This window comes from Octopus bimaculoides, chromosome 13 (genome assembly GCF_046866305.1).
Source record: "Octopus bimaculoides isolate indiv1 chromosome 13, ASM4686630v1, whole genome shotgun sequence".
Classification (NCBI taxonomy): domain Eukaryota; kingdom Metazoa; phylum Mollusca; class Cephalopoda; order Octopoda; family Octopodidae; genus Octopus; species Octopus bimaculoides.
In genome coordinates this window covers 10,988,517-10,996,717 of record NC_142940.1, presented here as the reverse complement: position 1 = coordinate 10,996,717, position 8,201 = coordinate 10,988,517, and the positions used below count along the sequence as shown (strand labels likewise).

Sequence of the window (8,201 nt, the reverse complement as noted above, 5' to 3'; positions counted from 1 at the left end):
ATAAAACAGAAAGAGAGAGAGAGAGAGAGGGGGGAAGGAAGGAAGATTGGGATAGAGACGCAAATCAAAAGAAAAGACTGTATGAATGTGTGGTGGTGGTGGTCGTGGTTGGTAAGATTAGAGAAGAGACGGGGGGGGGTGAGGAAATGATGTAGAATAAAGAATGGAAAAGATAGATGAAGATAAGTGAAAAAATATGGTGGATAAAGTAATACAATAATAAAGATATATATATATATATATATATATATCACTCAATGTATTAATTACTCTCATTATATCCATATCGTCTGCTTCTTCCATATTGCTTTCCACTTACCTATATAATATATATTATATTATTCCCAAGTACCATCTTAGTGCCATTTTTGACTCTTATCTTTCTCTGTCCTCTTTTTCTCTCTCTTTCTCTCTCTCTCTCTCTCTCTCTCTCTCTCTGTATATATATATATATATATATATATATATATATATATATATATATATATATATAAACAATATATGAGTATATGCATATATATGTACATGCCTTCATCTACATGTACATATAGATACAAAACTGGGTACATGATGTGGCAAAAAAAACATGGACAAAATGATAAACAAGGTACAGCAAAGAAGCAAGCCACATAGAACATATATATACATACGTGTGTGTGTGTGTTTGTACATGAATGTGTGTGTGTGTGTAAAGGTTGAGGGAGGAGGGTAGAGAGATAAAAATGGCAGAGAAACAGAGAGAGTGTGTTGTGTATGAGTATGCTAAAGAGAAAAAGTAAAGCAAACAGGAAAGGAGAGAAAGAGAACGAAAACAAATAAGAAATCAACCAAGGAGTAAAGAGAAAAAGATGATGGTGGTGGTGGTGGTGGGGAAGAGAAAGACTAAGAATGTAATGGAAGGTAGCGGAGGTAAAGAAAGAAAGAAAGAAAGGATTATTATGAGTGCAAGCTAGTTAAGGTAGTCTTAATATAGGAAAAGTTTTTATTATAAGTTAAGTGGGTGGAGCAGGCAAGTTGAAAGAAAGGAAGGAGTCTGCTGCTCTCTGGTATTAGAAGTGCTGGCATTCAGTCATCTTCGTCGTCGCCGTGGTGGGGGTCGTTGGTGCTGATTTCTTCGTCTTACAGCACACTGCTGCTGCCTCTAATTCGGCTGCTGTTGTTATAATTCTTGTCAGTGTGGGGTACTTAGAAAAGATAAAGAAAGAAAAAACACACAAAAAGGCAAAAGAAAACTACCCCCTCTGGAATCCCCCCCTTACTGAAGGAACTTAAAATAAAGGTTAGACAAAAAGAAGAAATTTTTATGTTTACATATATATATATATATATATATATAATAGTATATATATTATATATGTAAATATATGTTTAGATATTGAAACATAATTGTCAGACCCCTAAAGAAATCAAAACCAGTTCCCCAAAACAAGCCTCAATATCAACTAGAAAGAAAGGGAAGGAGCCCCTGAAATACCAAACCAATTACTTGCAGTTTGTTGGTACCATAGCTGCAGAACAGGTAATGGTACCTTTTGAAGGAAGAATCTAAAGTTATATTTTGTCTGTCAATCTTGGAATTCTGTACCACTATTTTGGATATATACATGATAAATATACATATTATGCATACACCACACTTGTGTATGTAATTATATAATACACATAGTTTTATAAAATAGCATATATATACATATATATATACACACACGTATAAACATATACAGAAATATTCGTTTATTTTTAGATATATATATATCTATCAATATATATGTATATCTGTATAGATATATTTTGAATTATTTTTTATGGCATCTATTACTTTTGCTATACAGTGTCGATATTGGAAAGTTTACCAATATCATTTGAGAAAGGAACAAGTCTACAACACAACACAAAGACAAGGGAAGGTAAGGAAAAACAATTTTCATAAAATTCTTTACATTTCTGTCAGTTTTGTATATCTTTTCTCTCTTGATATATATATATATATATATATATATATATATATATATATATATATATATCATCATCGTTTAACGTCCGCTTTCCATGCTAGCATGGGTTGGACGATTTGACTGAGGACTGGTGAAACCGGATGGCAACATCAGACTGGAGCCTGGTGTTGCCATCCGGTTTCACCAGTCCTCAGTCAAATCGTCCAACCCATGCTAGCATGGAAAGCGGACGTTAAACGATGATGATGATGATGATGATGATGATATATGATATTTATGTTTACACACATATCAAATGTGTGTATGTATATATATATTTGTAAATGTGAATCTGTGTGTATGTATGTGTGTATGTATGTATGTATGTATAACTATATACATTTTTTTTTATTAAAGCTGTAAAAACATCACAAAACTGATACTCAGAGTTTCACGTTTCTGTTCATTGGACAGTTGTGATCAGCTTTAATAATAAAGCATATTACTCTACCTTCAGTAGTTGAGTACTATTTTTCCCACCTTGTTTTGCATTTATGTGCTTATTCATGTGTATGTACATTTATCTGTGTATCTATATATGTGTTTATGTATGTATTTGTGTATATGTGTGTGTTTGTGTATATATGTTTTTGTGTGTGTATATTTGTATATGTGTATATATATAATGTTGTTATAGTAGATTAGCTTCAGGATGGTTCTTCCTACCATGACCATTCCATCTTTTTATACTTCAGGGTCTACATTATGCAACATGTTCCTTTATTTTATTCTACTTTTAGACAGTGGGTATTATTTGAGGGAGATTTAACTGCTAATTCTAGCAAGTCAAACAACCACATAGAGGCACCTAAGGTAGCTCACAACTTCTAACATGGCTTTTACTGTTGATGTTGTTGTTATGGTTACACTTATTGTTAACCCAAGGTCTTCTCTTACTGAGTCGCTTTATCACTACAAATTTGCTCCAGCCATGACCATCCTGTCATTTCAGTGGTATGGTAATGATTACATTATCCAGTGTCTTTTCTTGAGTTAAGATCGTAGTGTTGATTTTGAGTGATTTTTTTTTTGCTATTATTTCCAACAGGTGGTGAAATGGCAGAATCATGAGCATGCTAGACATAATCCATTTTGTCTGTCTTTACATTCTGAGTTCAAATCCAGCCGAGGTCAACACTGCCTTTCATTCTTTCAGAGTTAATAAGTACCAGTTGAGTACTGGGGGGTCAATGTTATTGGCTAATCACCTCTCTCAAAATTTCAGGCCTTGTGCCTATAGAATAAAATTATTATTATTATTATTATAGCGAGCTGGCAGAACCATTAGCACGCTGGGTGAAACACTAAGCGGTATTTCATCTGTCTTCACGTTCTGAGTTCAAATTCCGCTGAAGCCGACTTTGCCTTTCATTCTTCCAGGGTCGACAAAATAAGTACCAGCTGTGTACTGGAGCCAATGTAATTGACTATCCCTGCCCCATCAGATTTCAGACCTTGTGCCTACAGGAGAAAGAATTATTATTATTATAATTATTATTATTATTATTAAGGCAGTGAGATAGAATCTTTCACATACCAGAGAAAACATTTAGCAGCATTTCGTCCATTTGTATGTATGTTGTGAGTTCAAATTCTACCAAAGTTGACATTACCTTTCATTCTTTCAGGGTTGATAAAATAAATACCAGTTGAGCATCTGGGTCTGTGTAATCAACTAGTCCTCCCCTATCACCACCTGAATTTCAGGCCTCGTGCCTATAGTAGAATTATTTCAAACAGGCTGACTAACCACCAAGAAGCCTCTTCATCGTTAATTTCTTGAGGATGCTGGTGGTGTAGTGTTGAAGTTAATATATATCTGGTGTTTGTTACAAGATGTTACAGGTGTTAAGAATGGTTAATATAGGAGCAGGTGTGGCTGTGTGGTTAGAAGCTTGGGTACTACTAAAGCAGAGTGGTCCTGAACGCGCAGCCGCGCGTCCGAGCTAGCTAATCGTGAGTGGTCGATCCTAACCCTATCCCTAACCCTAAACACATGTATTCATTTGCACACGCGCACCCACACATGCGGGTGCGTGTTCGGGACCACTCTGGTTTAGTAGTACTGAAGCTTGCTTCCCAACCATATGGTTCTGGGTTCAGTTCCCATTGTGTTGCACTTTGGCCAAGTGTCTTTTACTATAGCCTTGGGCTGACCAAAGCCTTGTTAGAGGATTTCATGGACGGAAACTGAAAGACGCATAGCAATCACTATATATATATATATATATATATATATATATATATATATATATATATATATTACATACAATATATGTAATATAATTTTAATCTTCGGATTTTTTTTTAATATGCTAGACCACTGGTTTTAATTGATTAATATCAATTTCTACCCTTATTAATAAATTTTTATATATATATTCTTGTAAAAGAATTCGTCCTATTATTGAATTTATATATATATATATATATATATATATATATATATATGTATGTATGTATGTATGTATGTATGTATATACATGAAATAAAAATTAATAGCAAAATAGAAAATGCAAATGTGTGTGTGTGTGTGTGTGTGTGTGTGTGTGAGAGAGATAATCATCTTTGGTGTGTATAGCTTATTTAGGTTGCTCCAGCAGTTTCAGATACACACGTTTTTATTTACACACAAGCATATAACACACATTTCTCTATATATGTGTATGTGCATGTAAGTGAGTGTATGTATGTGTATATATGCATACACACACTGTCAGAATATGTAGAAGAACTTGTATATTAATGTGGTGTGTGTGTTTGTGTGTAATCTCGGTTTCTCAAAAATATAAAATGGAAGAAAATATACCAAAATATTTCTTATTTGTACAAAACAAGACAGCCACCAACTCCCAACCAAAAAGAAAAATCAAATAAATAACCAAACAAAACAATTATAAACAGCAAAAACTCAAAGAAACTAACTGGACTAAATTTAGCCCCAACCCTATCTAACAGGTGAAATATTTGGGCCTGGGTTTAAAAACTAAAGGGTTGAAATAACTGAGAAATGAATATTTTGAAATTATCTCCCCTTTTCTTTGAGAGCGGCAAACAAAGGCTGTTTTGGCATCGGTTTTCTTTCTGCAAAAGACTGATTTCAATGAAGAATATTTCACAGACAACATTTAGTATGTTATGCTTAAATTTAATTATATACTTCAGCGGTGGTGGCAGCAATTTAATCAAAGAAACTGGTTTCATTGGCTCCTCAAATTCTCGTTACTATCGACTGGCCGCAACTCTGAACAGAAGTGTTTGCCATTTTTATGGAGTTGTAGTGGGATTTGAACTCTGAGAATAAAGTTTTAGAACAAATAGCATGAGGTGTTCTAGCCAACACTCTGACCTAATTTGCGTGCGTGCGTGCGTGCGTGCGTGCGTGCGTGTGTGTGCGCATGTGGTTTTTATGTCAAATTATGATTAAAAATAATTTAACATTAAACTGAAGGAATTCTTAATACGTTTTAGAATAATCCATATTTTCTTTTAACTTTTGCTTGTTTCAGTTCTTAGACTGCAGCCATTGCTGGGGCACCACTTAGACAAATTTTAGTCGAACAAATCGACCCCAGGACATATATTTTTTAAAGCCTGGTACTTTTTCTATCAGTCTCTCTTGCCGAACAGCTAAGTTACAAGGACTTATGCACATCACACCAGTTATCAAGTGATAGCAGGAGACAAACACGGACACAACCACACACACATATATATATATATATACACATGTGATGGGCTTCCTTCAGTTTCCATCCACCATATCTATTCAAGGCTCTGGTCAGTCTGAGGCTGTAGTAAAAGACACTTGTCCAATGTGCCATGCATTGGGACTGAACCCGGAGCCATGTGTTTGGGAAGCAAGCTTCTTACCATACAGCCGCTCCTGCGCTTTGTTTCATTTATAACACACACACACACACACACACACACACACACACACACACACACACACTATGCTTCTTCCAGTCCTTAGACTGCAGCCATACTGGGGCACCACCTTATCTTCTACTATACCTGTTGTACATAGATATATATAGATATGTTATACATACACATATATACATGTTATACATACATCCATACATACATACATATATATATACACACACACACACACACACACATTCTCTCATTTTGAGTTCTATTTTTCTCCTTTGTCACGAAATGTGTGTTTGTGTGCATGTATGTAGCTATACATGTCCATGTATGTGAGTGTATGCGTGTGTGTGTGTGCTTGACTGAACACATCTATCAATGATAGTTAACCAAAGTTCTAGCTGAACAGTGAGCAATCCATGTCCTTCCAATAACATTGGATTGATCCTGTAGCCAAGATCAAGCTCTAAATTTGGAAAGGTATTACACTAAAGATTATTCTCCGACACTATAATTCTCAAGATTCTTCTGCAATGGCATGATTCTCCAGATTATTCCACATTGGTATTATTTTCTAGAATCCTCTACAGTAACACAACTTTTTCAATTCATCTAAAATGGTATGATTTTTCTAGATTTTTCTGCAATGCTATAGTTCAATTGATTATTCTGGAACAGTATAATTCTTCATTGTATGCATGTAGACTTGTAGTTATGCATTCAATTTATTCCACTGGAGATCTTAACTGCCATCTAGCAAGGAATTTGTCTCTTACCTTGTTTAAGAACTTAGGAAGATCAGCAGAGATAAGCATTGATTTAGAGAATGACAGATATATTAGGATATAGTTTTAGAGAAAAGAACTGAAGTTCATGAACTCATCGATGAAAATCCCCAAGATATGATATTTACTTTGTATTATATTATACTTATTTGTGCTTTTACTTATTAATTTTTCTATATGTGACTGGATTTTCATCGATGAGTTCATGAGCTTTGGTTCTTTTCTCTAAAAGTATATATTTATATTTTATACTGTGAAACTTAATTTAATTTTAATTTTTAATAAATTGAATTTGAGTTTTTACCTGTAAATTTGGATTTTTATCCCTAATATTATTGTGATATATATATATAGTGTCTGGAGAGAGTCATTATTGTTTTAATGCCTCATTTAACACACTCACTGGTTTGATTTTCACTCATTTATTTTTTTTCCAAAATCTAGATAAGGCATTAAGATAATATGACTTTCCCCAGACATAACATAATTTGCTTCAACACGAGTTCACATAAAGAATCTTACAAACCAGATACAAAAACGAAGTGTGTATATATATATATATATATATATGTGTATATATATATATATATATATATATATATATATATATAGTTTACTGTATAAGATCAGCATAAAAAGTACTCCATGAAGGGAAAAAAAAAAACATTTAATGTACACAGTATAAAGATATGAGTTACTAATTGTTTCTTGCTTGGAAATGCAGATCTAGGCAGGTTCATTATGTGTCTTGTATCTCCAAGCAATCTACGGGCTCTGAGCACATGGACTATTCAGTTTGCAAATTAGCACACTGGTACAAGAGAAATCACAAGAAGATGAGAGATGCATAAGTGAATCCTGCTGCTGGTTTTGATGTGCAAGATTCTAATAACCAATAATTACAGCTGTTAGACGACTCACAGCTTGTGTAGGGCCAGCTACACATTTCGAGAATGCTGATAGCTGAAAGTTGGTAAAAATTTATGCTACAAACTGAATGTACACTGTCTCTCAGGCATTCCCATTAGCGTTCTCCATCTCCTGTGTGAATTGCCATCAACATGGCTTACAGTCCAACCCAACCAGGTGGACTAAATGCATACCTGGTACCAAACCAGAAATTCCTAAGTCTTTGCACATACATAGATGTGTCTCATGATTTGGATAAAGGTTGACTCCTCCTAAGTTCTGCTGCCCTTTGTCAAGATTTGTTTTTCATCCAGTAGGATCTCCAAAACCACCCCACTCACCAAGATATATATATATATATATATATATGGTTGGCGTTAGGAAGGGCATCCAGCTGTAGAAACTCTGCCAAATCAGACTGGAGCCTGGTGTTGCCATCCGGTTTCACCAGTCCTCAGTCAAATCGTCCAACCCATGCTAGCATGGAGAGCGGACGTTAAACGATGATGATATATATATATATGGTATTTGTCCTGGCTCCATGTGAAAAGTACCCTGTGCCCTCTGTAAAGTGGTTGTTGTTAGGAAGGGCATCCAACCATAGAAACCGCATTGAAACAGTTGAGTGGAGTCT

At 34.7% G+C, this 8,201-nt stretch overlaps 1 protein-coding gene across 48 annotated transcripts in view; it reads left to right on the top strand.

Moving 5' to 3' along the window:
* The first annotated feature begins 1,044 nt into the window (after positions 1 to 1,044).
* LOC106881827 (uncharacterized) overlaps positions 1,045 to 8,201 on the top strand; it is a 399,079-nt gene continuing 391,922 nt past the window's right edge. For 27 of the 48 annotated variants that reach the window (XM_089361505.1, XM_089361521.1, XM_089361508.1 and 24 more), the window contains exon 1: positions 1,491 to 1,907. The gene's annotated coding sequence lies outside the window, so the exon portion shown is untranslated. Of the gene's footprint in view, positions 1,908 to 8,201 lie in introns of all 48 variants that reach the window. The other 21 variants (XM_089361525.1, XM_089361523.1, XM_089361519.1 and 18 more) reach the window with 5 other exon arrangements.